Here is a 14,670-nt window from a genome sequence, read left to right as displayed (position 1 = left end):
AGCTAACTTCTTAACACTCTACAAAGTTAGAAGGGCAAAAAAGAAACAGAAAAGCATCTTCCAACCAAAGTAACAACTACCTTTTTTTTTTTGTCAGTCGTGGGCTTGAACTCTGACCTCTGTCCCTGTGCTCTTCAACTCATGGTGAACGTTCTACCGCTTGAGCCACAAAGCCACTTTCGGTTTTCAAGTGGTTTATTGGAGATAAGAGTCTCATGGACTTTCCTGCTGGTCTGGCTTTGAACCATGACCCTCAGGTCTCAGCCTCCTGAGTAGCTAGGATTACAGGCGTGAGCCACCAGCGCCCGGCTTACAACTACCTTTTAAAATTTAAATAATTTGGTTTAAAAATATTATAGCAAGGAATAGCTAACTAGTGCTACACTAACAACTTCTTTTCTATTTGGTCCACATTAACTGTAACTCCCCATAACCTTACCAAGACCACAAATTCAGGCAGGCAGTCCCACTAAGCAAAATCTATGGGAACCTGCAAAGCTTGCTCCTTTCTCAGGGGATGAAGACAATGAAAAAAGGTGTTTTCCAGTAGTCCTGTAAGAGGAGCCATTGAGCTGGGCTGCACAACCAGACAACAAAACACAGGAAAATTCAGATCAAAGCAAGGGCGCATGCCAGGGTAATAAGCAATAAAATCCTTTGCCAAAGAATTAAGAAGAAAAAAAAAAAAAACAGCAAAGAGATGGAGGGAACCTGCTGGACCACCTTCTTATTAACACAGGGAGGCAAGAAGAAACACAATCTTTCTGCACTTAGAAGCCATGAAAAAACGTCCTACATATGTTGGAGTATTCCTTCAGACACGTACAAAGACACATGATCAATGAATTAACCCCAGAAAGCAGGGTCCCGTACAATGGAGTATTGCCACTGTACACAGATGAGTCTAGAACCATTAGCCAAATCCCAGAAGCGTTGTTCTAAAGATAGACAAACGCGAGAAGACAAACATGCGTTTTCAATGAACAAAACTGTTGTTTTTTTTTTTTTTACAGTGAGAAACCAGGAACTGCGGTTTGAAATAACACCTGAGACAGGAGGAGGAGAAGGGAGGTGAAGGTCTGAAGTTATTATTATTATTTTGTTTCTACCACCCTCGCCTTTCTTTTCCATTTTTTTTTTTTTAACAATCTCAGATTCTCTCAGTTCATAGGACACACACACACACACACACACACACACACACACACACAGAGTTAGATCGGGAAACAAAGAAGGGTCCTTTAATTCCTTGGCCTGCGGGAGCACTCACGCCTCTCACCCCTCCCCACCCCCATGATGAGGTCCCCCATATGACTTTCATTAATGAGGGAGCCAAGGCGAGAGGTCTCGCCGCAGACCACTGCCAGGCGCACGGTGACAACCAGGCAGGCGACAGGCACCACAAAGAAAGGAGGAGGGACGCTCGGCACCAGGAAAAGCCAGCCAACGCCGCGCCCCCCAAGGCGCGTCCCCACCGCCGAACCGCGGCGGCCGGCAGCCGTCCCGGCCAGCCCGCTCTTCCTCCTCCTCCACCTCCTCGCTCATCCCCCCCCCCCCCCCAGTCGCCTCCCTCGCCCCGGGGACGCGACACCAGGGCTCGCGCGAGCTGGGCGTGCGGAGGGGGCCGCGGACCTGCCCCGGGTCAGGGACCTCCCAGGTGACAGCTCCGCGCCTCTCATTGTGCGGGACTCAACCTCACAGCCCCCCCCCCGCCCCCGGGATGCGCCAGACCCTCCTCCGCATCCCTCCCGGGCTCGGGGCCACCCCGAGTGTGTGTGCCGGGAGGTGGCGGGCGGCGGGGGGCGGTGGAGGCTGCAGGCCCGCGGGGTTCTTCAGCATCCCGGACCTGAGCGCGGACCCGGACCCGGACCCGCCCCGTTCCTCAAGCCCCAGCCCGAGCACGGCGGCCCTTCACAGCTCGGTCTTCCTTCCTTCACTTACTCTGACGGGCGTGCGGGACGGTCCGCGGGCCAGGGGCAAGTTGCGTGCGCAGGACGGCGAGCGGCGAGTGCCCGTGGGGACACCGCGAGGCTGAGGTGGCAGAGACAGGACTGCGGGCGAGCGGCCCCCGGCGAGGGGCGGGCCCGGCGGGGGAGGGGGCGCCGCGCCTCTCATTCATGCAGCGGGGGCGGGGTGAGGAACCCGGATGCCCAGTCCCCTCCCACTCCTCTGAGGGCGCGCGGCTTCAGCGTCTGCAGTGCGCACGCGCAGCTCTTGTGGACCTGGGCACGGCCTCCGCTGTGCTGGTGCCCTGTCTCAGCGCTCAGCAGGGTGGCTTAAGCTCGCTGCTCAGTTGTGTGGTGGGTTTTCTGTTTGCTTGCCTGTTTGTTTTGCATGCCCTGTGTCTAACAGTAAAAGATGGAAGCTTCACCTCTTTTTCTTTTGTCGGTCATGGGGCCTGAACTCTGGGCCTGGGCGCTGTCCCTCAGCTCTTCAGCTCAAGGCTAGCGCTCTACCACTTGAGCCACAGCGCTACTTCCAGGTTTTTCTGCTTATGTGGTGCTGAGGAATCGAACCCAGGGCCTCATACATGCAAGGCAAGTGCTCTACCACTGAGCCACCTTCCCAGCCCCTCTTCATCTCTTTACTTGGAAATCCCTGGGGACACATGGATGAGTCCGAGAGTAGGGTACCATCTCCTTATGTAGGGGGTTGGTGCACACTGCCCTCTCTGTCTGCCCTTCCTGAGCAGGACCATGGTGATGGATGAGACCCAAACTCTGCCCGGATAGTGGACAGAAGTATGTACCAGAAACAATGCACCCCTTTATTTAATTGCATCTATCTAGTTCTCTCAGCCGGCTCTCATTCCTTGGGACAAGAAATTGTAACTTCAAGCCTGGTGTGTGTGTGTAAGGTCTTGACCCAAACTAATCACAGGGCAGTAGGATCTACAGAGGCTCCAAGAATCTGTGGGGCCATTCTTGTTTTCTGCTGGTAGTTTATTCTTGTTCCTAGCCTAGCCCCTTAGCCTTTGGAGCTGGAAACTTGTAGCAAACCCCTGTAGAGTGTGGGGACTCGGGTCTTGCAGAAATGATTGTCTACTTTTCCAAAGTTCCCATGTCCCTCTGCAGTTCCCCTTCCTTTATTCTTCAGGTAAACCATGAATAGTAACTTAACTTTGGAAAGCAAAAGCCATTATTCATTCCTCCTGCTTTGGCAAACCATAAACCTCCAAGGAAAGAGGGAAGAGGAAACATCAACGATCATTTCAAGAAAAATACCCTTCTACCCAATGGTCATGGACACAGTCACAATCCTCCAAGGTGAATGAAGGCTACAGGCATGAGTGAGAGTATAGGGCTTTTCTATTGGAGCTGCCTGTCCAGGGCTGTGGACCCATGTCCTTCCAGACTCAAGCCAGAAAGCTGGATCCAAGTCCCTAGTCTTTTTGCTCTCTGTTGCAGTTTGCTGTTTGATACTTTTCACTGTCTAAATCAGGGTTCATTTCTCCCCTGGGCAGACACCTCAATCTATTCACATGCAAATCTATTTGTATGATATGCAAATCTGGTGTGTTTCTGTTTTTCTTTTTCCCTTCCCCATCTGACACCTTGAGACTCATTTTCCAGTCATTTCCGGAACAGCACCCTTGATGAACATGATTCCTGCGGATCCCTCTACTAGGAAGAAAACATCTAGCGAGACGCAAATGTCTTTTTCCTCCAAAAATTCTCAGAGTATTTTTAAGGCAGTGAAAGTACTCTGTATGTGTGTGATACTGTGATGGTGGGTACATGTCCTTGTACATTGTGCAAACATGTAGAGTGTCCACTCACTAGAGCGAGTCCTAATTTAATAAGCCATGGACTTTGGGTGATAAAGGCATGTCAGTGTAGGCTCATCAGTTATAAAGAATAAACCATTGTGTTGGGGGTGGCAGAGGGAATAAGAGATTCTCACATTGCTGTTACCTCCCTTTTCTGTGAATCAAAAACTGCTCTTAAAAAGCTTATTTTTTAAGAGACACTTTTTAATGGAGTCCTCCTTCCTGCCTCCACAGTGGACACAATTTCCTTTGAAATCCCCACCTGTGCCCTGTACCCATTTCCATCTTGGCACCAGACACCCTTTGAGGTCCCCACCCATTTGCATATTTTTCCATCATCACAATATGAATGCTGCAATAGCAGGGGCAGTTTCTCCTCAGGATCAAGTGTGTGACTGTGACTGTGCACAATGGACATCAATGGACATGTAATAATTGTTAGTAGAGGGGATATCACTGGTGGCCCAGGGAGGTTCCTTGGGAGAGGAAAAGTTGCATTTTTTTTCTTTGTATTCCCTTCTGTGGTTTTCTTCACCTGGCCTAGGGTTTGGAAACCTGTTTTATTTGTTTATAAAGCTTAGCTAGTAGCCACTAGTCTAAACCAGCTATAGGGAGAGGGTGGAGTGGCTCTAGCTTCATGTCCTTTGTGCTTATGAAAATGAGGTATGAAAAAGAAAGAGAAAATACAAGGACCAGAAAGGCTTTGCTACTTCCCAGAAAATTAAAATTTTATGGAGGCATGAGTTAGCCCATGGCCTTTTGGGGATGAGTTAGCTCATGGCCTTTTGGAGTCAAGGGAACCTGCCTCACAGCTTCTGGGTTTTTTTCTTTTTTCTTTCTTTTCTTTTCTTTTTTTCTTTTTTGCTAGTCCTGGGGCTTGAACTCAGGGCCTGGGTACTCCCTGAGCTTCTTTGGCTCAAAGCTAGCACTCTATCACTTGAGCCACAGCACCATTTCTGGCTTTTTCTATGTATGTGGTACTGAGCAATCGAACTCAGGGCTTCATGCATGCTAGGCAAGCACACTACCACTAAACCACATTCCCAGCCCTCACAGCTTCTACAACATATGTTAAGATGCTGCCCTTTGGTTCTTTATTCAATTTGAGGTATTTTTGGCCTTCTGGTATTTCCAGCTGGAAATTCACCTGCTCATCTGTGATCCTATTTGTTTAAACCTTTCCTACTCCTTTAGTTAAAATATTTGTGGTGCACCAAAAGCATACAAATGGACCAGGTATATGGAGGGAGATCTGGAAAGTTCTTTCCTAGAGGGTTTAGGTGGGCTCCTAGACATCCAGAACTTGAAAGAGTCACTTCCTAGCTAAACACATTCCTTTGTTCCATATGATGATCAGGGGTGTGGGGTGAGGAAGACTTCATGGAATAGGGCTTAAGAAGATATTCTTCTTTTCCAGTCCTCTTACTATGGTTTGAATGTGTTTGCCAAAGTTCATGTACTGGACATTCAGTGTTTAATGAAATAGTTCTAAGAAGTGGGAGTTTTAAGTGGTGATTAGGTGAATGAATTAATGCTTTATTAAAGAACTGGGTTTCTAATAAAAGGAAGAGATTGGCACCCATCTCTCTTTCCCTTAGATGAACACTATCTTGCCTTTCTGTCTTCCACCATTTTCAATACAGCAAAGAAAGCCCATACCAGGTATCAACCCCTTGATTTTGGACATCCCAGCCTCAAGAAACAGATTTAAAAAAATAAATATGTACTTAGTTACAGCAGCAAAATAAGAACTAAGAAAGTACCTCTCCCATCCTCTTCCATCTCCTTTCTACATTATACCTCCTTAAAAATATTTTCCTCATTCCAAACCTATCTCAGAAAACTCTACCTATACCCATATAGTCAGAAGTCCTTCAAGACTCCTCCTAGAAAAGAAATGATATCTAATTTTATGTGGCTGGGACTAATTTTGGACAGCAGCTTTCTGGATGGTGACTATATTGAGAACGGGAGCGTGTTTTAGTCATCTTTGAATCTGGCACTCAGTACAAGTTTATTCAGTGACAGCCTCACTTGTCAAGGCAAAACCAGTCTTTGAAACAGAAGCCAGAAATCAAAGGCTGTCTACATCCCAGCCCTTCTGTCTATTCTGGTGCAGTGGAGTGGTGGGCACTGTGCTAAGATAAAAACATCCCTCCTACTGTTTAGATACTTGACTGCTTGATTATTTAGAGTTCTGAATGACTCCTTTCAAGGACTATCCTACAATACTTTGATTCCTTAAATTTAGCTTGGTGAAGAGCCCCAATAGTTTCTGTGAGAGCAGAAATTGTTCTGTGTTTTCTGAGCCTCTCCATCCGAACAATTCTAAGATATCCTTCTTGATAATTTTCCCCTTTTCACAGGCCATGTGGTGCCTCTTGCTGGGCCAAGACCTTGCCTGTGGAAGGGAATTGCTTCTCACTATGGGATGTGTTAACATGACAGTGGAGCAGTAGAGTGGAGAGGAAGCATAAGCACCTGTATTCATGGTCCTTTGGAGCCTGGAGGTGTCCACCTTTAGATTAACAAAGGAGGTAAAGAGCCACGATTCTATTTCCCAGGCCACCAAAAATCACTTTGTCTTTCTGGTGCATGCACAGATCCAGTCACCCAAACAAAACTCAGAGTTCCTGAAACATAGGTATGCCCAGACTCTTATGTGGTTGCTTCTTAGCTGAGACTAGTCATAGAAGCAGATGAGGAGGTAGGGACAAATTCCTAGGGACAGCATAACCTGCTTAGACACACTTTTGGATTGGAAGTCACTCATCTTTGTCTGGACTCTCCCAAGAGCAGACTTTGAGATGGGGACTTAAATGAGGGTAATTTATTTGGGAAGCATCCCAAGCATAACAAAAAATAGTAATGAGTAAGGAAGGGCAGGAAGCCAATACTACCAAAGTTTGTTGATTAGCTAGTTACTGCTGTGGGCAACTGGTGTTCAGCCTTGCTGGAAACCCACTAAGCAACCAGAAGGGAACAGCCTACAACACTGTCTTTCTGGATGATAAGAGGCCGGAGTGTTTATCCACTGACTTCAGTCTCTCCATTGCTGAGGGTTGACCATCAGGGAACTTTCAAGTTCCATCTGCTAAGCAAGCTGTCTCAGCCCAGCTCTTCTCCAGCTATTAGTTGTACAGTTCTTACCATGGCTGCCATCCTTTGAAATACCCATCACCCCAATTTCTACCTTTCTTGATTTTGCTCACCTCATTGTGCCACCACCTTGTCTCTGCTGAGTCTCAGGTCTAAGCTTGAAAGAGGAAGTGAAATGGTACCTTTGTCCACAGCTCGTTCTAGGAAAAAGGAAGTATGGTGGTTTTCTTCTTCTACTTCAACCTATCCAGTTTACCCAAGGAGCTTTCAACCACTTCATTACAAAACAAAGGAAGGAAAAAAAGAGATAGGACAAGAAAGCTTTCTGGAATGTTCTTCAGCCACCGAAGCACTTCCGCTAGGCAGGCTTCCCTGGTTGTTTTGGCTTTCTGCCTTTCCAACCTACATGATCAAAATTGGAAATTATCTGTCTATACACTCGGAGATTGGTTCAGGCAGTGACTGAGGCAAAAAACTTGGACTCTGTAGGGGATCAGGAGCCTTTACTGAGAGACACAGCTGCCATCCCATGCCTTTGGCTCTATTACTTGGCTTTTCTTACTTGCCTGTCTGTCATCCAAGGGATTCACAAAGAAAGGGATCTTGGAGGATAGGTCTTCCTAATAAAATTGTTTTTTTCTAGGTTAAGATGGTGAATTGAATCTACACATCCACTTTTGCTTCTAATTATCACTGAAAGTACTATAGAGGAATGAAAAGACATGAACTTCTCTGGACAGAGGAAATAGGAAAATAAAAGAATTTTGGAAGTGGTAAACAGAGATGTGTGAAAATTGACCTAGAAGCTCCACAGAAGCTGAAATTCAGGAAAAGCTAAGAGGAGCCCTATTTTCATGAGGAGAACAAAAAAAGGAGGAATTGGCAGTCTTAGACACTTCTGTATGAGCAGCCAAAAATCAGGATAATTGGGTGAAAGGCTTTTTTTTGGCGGGGTGGGGGGTGGGGGAGGGGAGTCAGGGGAGAACAGTTAAAATCTTAGTTTATTCTCCTACCCCCCATACTGTGAGCATTTTCCTGCTTAGCAGAGGACTAGACATTTACAGAGGGTCTGTAGCACCGCTGAGGACAAGATACCATGTAGAGAATGGGATACTAAGTCACTATTTCCTCCCTAGGTTTCTAGGTTTCTCAACTTCTTCTCTGCTCAGTTTCTAAATCACTAGCAGTCATCCTCAACCTCTCTTCTGTAAGATCTCTGACCAGCCAAAAATGAAAGACTGGAGATTCTAACATATGACAAGCTTTGACTTCCCTTTAGTGAATCTTTATATTGACAAGCTTGACTCTCATTCTCAGAGTTTCAATAAACTTTTTGAACTGCCTGCCTGTCTTCTATATTTTGCAATAGTGGTCTTGAACCTAGAGTCTTGTACAAGGGAGGCAAGCATTCTATCTCTGAACTCTGAACTTCATCCCTGCCTTTGTTTTTGAAACAGGGTCTTACTGTATTGCTGAAGCTGGCTGCAAACTTTAGATCCTCCAATCTCTGAACTAATAGGTGCTGGGCTAACAAGTGTGCTCCAGCATACCCAGAGAGTCCTTTATTGTTAATCAAGAGCAGACAGCTGAACTGATGTCTTTAGTTCCCTAGAAACAGAAGCTGAGATGAAAATTCAGGTACACATAATTTACCAACATTTGACAACTGGATTCACAGCAACTTGGGCAGGACAACAATAAAATCCAGCGTAGATTGTTAGATATCTGAAGAAGAGACTGTTAACATGGAAGATAGAAAATAAATAACAACAAAACCAAAACAAAGGGGCTGGGAAGGTGGCTCAGTGGTAGAGTGCTTGCCTTGCATGCATGAGACCCTGGGTTTGATTCCTCAGCACCACATAAGCAGAAAAAGCCTGAAGTGGTGCTGTGGTTCAAGTGGTAGAGTGCTATCCTTGAGCTGAAGAGCTGAGGGACAGCACCCAGGCCCAGAGTTCAGGCCCCATGACAGACCAAAAAAACCCAAAACAAAGTAACAACAAAAATAAACAGAAAAAAATGAGCTTGCAAGATAGAAAGACTTATTGTCAAGGTGATATTACAAGATATTATATCCGTGAAGCAAGAATAAAGTACTATTTTAAGACAGAGAATAGAAGGTGCTTTAACATAAACACATGTATATACACTGTAGCAAAAGTGAAAAGTATATCAATAAAAGACTTGGAGGAAAAGTTGGACTATCTCACAGGAGATAGATCCAAAAAAATAGGAAAGAGAAGATGAGAAATGTAGGATAAATAGGCCAGAAGGTTTGACAACTGGTCTGGTTTGATAATTGTTCTTCCAGAAAAGGGAAGGAAGTCATTGAATGAGATAATTCAAGAAAAATTTCCTAAGCTGGGAAACATAAACTGCCAGTTGTAAGGGTCTATGATATGCCTAGTTCAATAGTTAAAAAAGAGGTCCAATCAATATGTAATTAAAATTCCAAAATGCTAGGGACAAAAAGATTCTGTAAGTTTCAGTGAAGAAAAAGTAAGTCATATACCAAGTCTCAAGAATCAGAATGGCTTTAGATTTCTCCTTATTGGAAATATTCCAGAAAAAAATGGCAGTTAGACTGTTAAAGTATTATCTTCAGAATTTTGAAGGGAAAAATTGTCTCGCAGGGTACCAGCGGCTCACACCTATAATCCTAGCTACTCAGGAGGGTGAGATCTGAGGATCTTGGTTTCAAGCCAGCTCCAGCAGGAAAGTCTGAGACTTTTATCTCCAATTAAGCACCAGAAAACCAAAAGTAGAGGTGCTAGCCTTGAGCAGCAAAGCTCAGGGATAGCACCCAAGTCCTGAGTTCATAACCGACAAAAAAAAAAGAAAAAAGAAAGAATAAAAGAGTGTAGGTACAATCTCATGCTTCCTTTTCTAAGAAGGAACTGAAGGATATGTTTTGAGAAGCCAAGAGAGTAAACCAAAGAGAATGACCCAGGATGTAGGAAATGGGGATCCAATACAAGGGAGAAGTATAGAGACTCAAGCATAGAGACTCAAGTATGAGAATCAACACAGGATGAACCTAGGAGGATTGAGGCAGTGAAAATTCAAGAGATAAATATGTTAGAAAGCCTTCATCACCAAGATGACCATTTTTCTTATGCCCTATTTATGGTCAACTTTTCTTAGAGGTACAGACTTTTAGGGATATATTGGCTAAAAGACAAGATACCCAGTTACTGTTGGAAGAGTATGGTTCAGTACTGTTGAGGATTGAATTCCAAGCTCTATCATGAGGTAGCTATGGGACTCGGGAAATAAATTTTTCTTACATGATTCTTAAGTTCATCTTCTGTAAATATTCAGATGGGCTAAGTGAATTGCATGTACCTTTAGGTTCTCTACATCTCTGTAAAATGTATTCTTTGTAATATTCAGTTTTATGGTCTATGAGTTTTGAAAATGCATAGTCATATAGCCACCTCTGTGTTCATGCTAGAAAACAGTTTTATCACCCCAAAATATACTCTTTGCGATCTACTCTTGACATTTTCCTTAACTCCTGGCAACTACTGATCCTTTCTCCATCTGTAGTTTTACCTTTTCTAGAACATCATATAGATGGAATCATGTAATGTGGAGCCTTTTGTGTCTGTGTTCTTTAACACAATTAGAACTGATCTTGTTTTCAGTTCTCCCCCAAAGCAGATGCTCAGACAAGAATTCAAATGCAAATGACTTATGTGGGAGGTGATCCCAGGAAGCACCAGATAGCAGAGTGAAGGAGAGAGCCAGGGATGGGAAAAGAAGTCCATACAGATGTGCTAGCAAGTGAATTACCACTGGGTGAAACAAGCTCAGTCTCCTGGCTACCTGGGAACCTCGGAGCTATCCTAACCCAAAGGATGAAGCCAGGATATTTATTTACAGACTTTCTGTTCATGAATAATTGAAGATGATTTCTTGGTACCTTCACATCTCTGGCATTTCTGGCTTGGCTTGCACATAGGCCACACAACATTCCTGTGGCCAGAAATGAAGGCCTTTAGGTAGGAAGGTAAAGAAGCTTTCCATGTGCAGAGGTAAATACCAAGGGTGATATGTGAGGCACTGACAGAATCACCTACTTCCTGCTTTTCCAGTGGAAGAGTAGAGGCCTCCTATACTACAGAGTAGCTGCAAGGAGCTTCTGAGGTAGGGGCCTGAGAAGGCAACCAAAGCAATCAATCCAGAGCCTCATTGGAAGAATTCTATTTGGGGGTGGGGGAGGGTGGGGGTTGGGATGAGAAAGAATACTGGTCTCAAATTTGCCATGTAGCCACGGCTAGCCTTGAAATCAAGATCTTTCCTACCTCTATCTCCTAGGTGTTGGGATTACAGCTCTGTGCCAGTTATTTGACCTGACCTCATTGGAAGGATTCTAAGAATGGTGACTCTTCACTTTGGGGCTGGGCAGATCTCTGAAAATAAACACTCCCCTACCTGAGAGGGAAAAACAGGGCTACTCCCTGCTCCCCTTCATGCTACCTCCAAAGTCCCTCTTTAAAGTCAATCCTCTGAGTGAACATTAGCATTTTCATTCTCTAAAATAGTCTGGTAGTACTTAGAAAAAAACCAAAAACAAAAAAGCGCTTATTTCTTTTCTTTTTTTTTTTTGCCGGTCATGGGGCCTGAACTCTGGGCCTAGGCGCTGTTCCTCAGCTCTTCAGCTCAAGGCTAGCGCTCTACCACTGGAGCCACAGCGACACTTCTGGCTTTTTCTGTTTATGTGGTGCTGAGGAATTGAACCTAGGGCCTCATGCTTACAAGGCATGCACTCTACTGCTGAGCTACCTTCCCAGCCCCAAAACCTCTTATTTCTTTCCCAGCAAATTATTGGGGTAATGGATACACATTTCAATAGAAAAAGATGTAGATGTGCAAAAAAAAAAATCTTCTAATTTTCACCACTTAAATTGAACTCAATGTCTATTTCACCCTCATTCAGTGTTGATCTCACCTCAGTCTGTCAGTTGGGGCCTACTCCTGTTTCTGGGAGGCTTTCAGGGGTCCAAACATTGTAGATGGCCTTGAGTCTGTAATCATTGCTGGACACACCAGCATCAGCTGAGGTATTCATTCTGTCTTTTTTTTTTTTTTTGGTCCGGTTGTGGGGCCTGAACTCTGGGCCTGGGCGCTGTCCCTCAGCTCTTCAGCTCAAGGCTAGCACTCTACCACTTGAACCACAGCGCCACTTCCGGCTTTTTTTCTTTTTGCTTATGTGGTGCTGAGGAATCGAACCCAGGGCCTCAGGCATGCAAGGCAAGCGCTCTACCACTGAGCCAACTTCCCAGCCCCATTCTGTCTTTCTTTAGTGGTCAGTTCTCACAAGACCTCACAGACCCAACCTGTACCATGGTTGTAAGATTCCTTACAGGCCAGCAGTCTCTTACCTAGTCTCTGTGTCCCTCTTGATACACAACACAATCTAAGGTATGATGGCCCTAATCAACTTTGATTATCCAGAAACATTTTACTTTTTTTTTTTTGGCTGGGGCAGGTTATTCTGAACTGCCCACAACTCATGTAATTTTTTTTTTTTTTGTCAGTCATGGGGCTTGAACTCTGGGCCTGAGTGCTGTCCCTCAACTCTTCAGCTCAAGGCTAGCGCTCTACCTCTTGAGCCACAACACCACTTCCAGTTTTCTAGTGGTTTATTGGAGATAAGAGTTTCACAGTCTTTCCTGCCTGGGCTGGCTTTGAACCACAATCCTCAGATCTCAACCTCCTGAGTAGCTAGGATTGTAGGCGTGAGTCACCAGCACCCGGTATCATATGATTATTTTTATACTTTGCTGATTCTTAGGAGCCCTGGAAAGGCTGTTCAATCTGTCAAAGATGCACATATCACTACTGCCATCCTGAGCTCTATCCAGAGCCCTCTCTGCCCTTGGATCCATCCTCACGTGACTTTCCTCACTAGTTTGAGGGTTTATTCTAGTGCAGGCCTAGATGAATGCCTACTGTCAAATACATTCCAAACAAGTTGTCTACAACTGCATTTTATCTTGGTTTCTTTCTAGTGAACTTCCTTCCTTCTGTTCTTTCTTCCTTCTTCCCCTCCTTCCTGTCTTCTATACAAACATATTTTTGTAGCTATATCTCCTCTCATTCTCTTGCCTTCCTCTTTCCTTTTTTATAAGGCCCTGCTGTAGTTTGCACTACAGACTTGGCTGCCAGTGGTGTCAGCTTTAAGAGGTATGGTGGTACAGGAGAAAATTAGGTAACTAGGGAAATTCCCTTGAAGAAGATATTGGGACTCTGTACCCCTTTCTGTCTCTCTCTTTGCTTTCTGAGTACCAGGAAACAAACATCCTTCCTCCACCACAAGCTCCGACCATGAATTATGGTGCCGTGACTATGGGTTTAAACCTCCAAAATAAACATTTCCTTTTGTAAACTGATGGTCTCAGGTATTTTGTCACAGTAATAGAAAGCTAACTAACACAAGTGCCTAGATTGTGTGGGATCAATTTAAATAATACTGGATTAGTAATATTCCTGTTCTGAAGATCGTAATTGCTGTCACATCCCAAAGTCCCCAGCATGGCAGATCCACAGGTTCTGGAGATTAGGATATGGACATCTTGAGGGGTCATTATTCTATTTGCCAGAATACCCCTGTGGTCAAGGTAGGGGGCTGGCTTTATTATTGCCTAAGATATAAAATGTAGAAATAAACCGAGTAAGAAATCTACATACTTCAGAGGTTATAGTATGAATGTCTATGAGGAAGGAGGTAGAGGAAGTGAGATGAGGGTGATGGTGACAGCATCCTGGAAGCAACAATAAGGAGACAGGTGGGGTGGGTCTCCTGAAGACCTGGCGCCAGAGGTGGGTGGGGCTTCAGAGAGGCACAGTGGGGGTGGAACTCCTGAGTTGTACAGGGAAGAGTTTTAAAGGCTGCCAAGAATGTGCACTTGAAGTAAAACTAGAGGAAGGGAATGGGACCCAGCCCAGAGACTGGGTGGTGCCTGTCTGGATTGCAGAGAGAGAGAGAGAAAGAGAGAGGGGGGGGGAAGAGGGAGAGGGAGAGGGAGAGGGAGAGGGAGAGGGAGAGGAAGATGGAGAGGGAGAGGGAGAGATGGGGGAGGGAGGGAAGGAGAGAGGGAAAGAGCCAGAGAGTGCCAAGGCTCTATGAGCAGGGAGAGGAAAAGAAAGAGAAATGAAGTTCCTTATGGGAAATGGGGTTGTGGTTTTATACTTGGCAATGAGTATAAATGCAAGCTCCGGTAACAAGTTGGGAAAGAGTTACAGATGCAGAGCTTCTAAAAAGCCTTTTGAGCTGGGCAAGGGAGGTTCATATCTGTAATTCTAGCCATTCAGGAGGCTGAGATCTGAGGATCCCGATTCAGAGAGTAAAGCCGGAAGTGGAAGTGTAGCTCAGTAGTATGTGCTAGCCTTGAATGAAAAACAGAAGAGACAAACCTAGGCTTTGAGTCCAAGCCTCACTGATGGTGCACACATGCATGCATGTGCGTGCCAAACCAAAGAAAAGATGAACAGAGGATTAGGCCTGTGCATGGGTGGAAGATGCTCACGGCCAAGGGCCACTACCCAGCAAGGGTTGTGCGGAAGTCAATAGGAGCCATACCCAGCAGCTAAGCCAGAGTCTGTTAGCCTATAAAGGGGTCTGTGTGAGGCACCAGCATTATCCTCTATAGCAAGTGTGTGGATAACAGTCTAAGACCCTGTAGTAATCTTACATAATTGCAAATTGGTGTAAAATGTTGGAAAGGAGATGTAGCTCTGTGATAGATAACTTGGTTAGCCTGCATGCATAGGCCCTGAAGTAAATCCCCAGCATC

At 45.2% G+C, this 14,670-nt stretch overlaps 1 protein-coding gene across 2 annotated transcripts in view; it reads right to left on the bottom strand.

Moving 5' to 3' along the window:
* The window catches only part of Rnf24 (ring finger protein 24), a 58,576-nt gene extending 56,535 nt beyond the window's left edge, over positions 1 to 2,041 (bottom strand). For both annotated transcript variants that reach the window (XM_042694301.1, XM_042694302.1), the window contains exon 1: positions 1,942 to 2,041. The gene's annotated coding sequence lies outside the window, so the exon portion shown is untranslated. The remainder of the gene's footprint in view (positions 1 to 1,941) is intronic.
* Positions 2,042 to 14,670: the final 12,629 nt, after the last annotated feature.

The sequence above is a fragment of the Dipodomys spectabilis genome, unplaced genomic scaffold (genome assembly GCF_019054845.1).
Source record: "Dipodomys spectabilis isolate Male_0828 unplaced genomic scaffold, ASM1905484v1 ptg000175l, whole genome shotgun sequence".
In the NCBI taxonomy this organism is placed as follows: Eukaryota; Metazoa; Chordata; class Mammalia; order Rodentia; family Heteromyidae; genus Dipodomys; species Dipodomys spectabilis.
The sequence above is the reverse complement of the archived record's forward strand: the minus strand, read 5'-3'. Positions and strand labels throughout refer to the sequence as shown.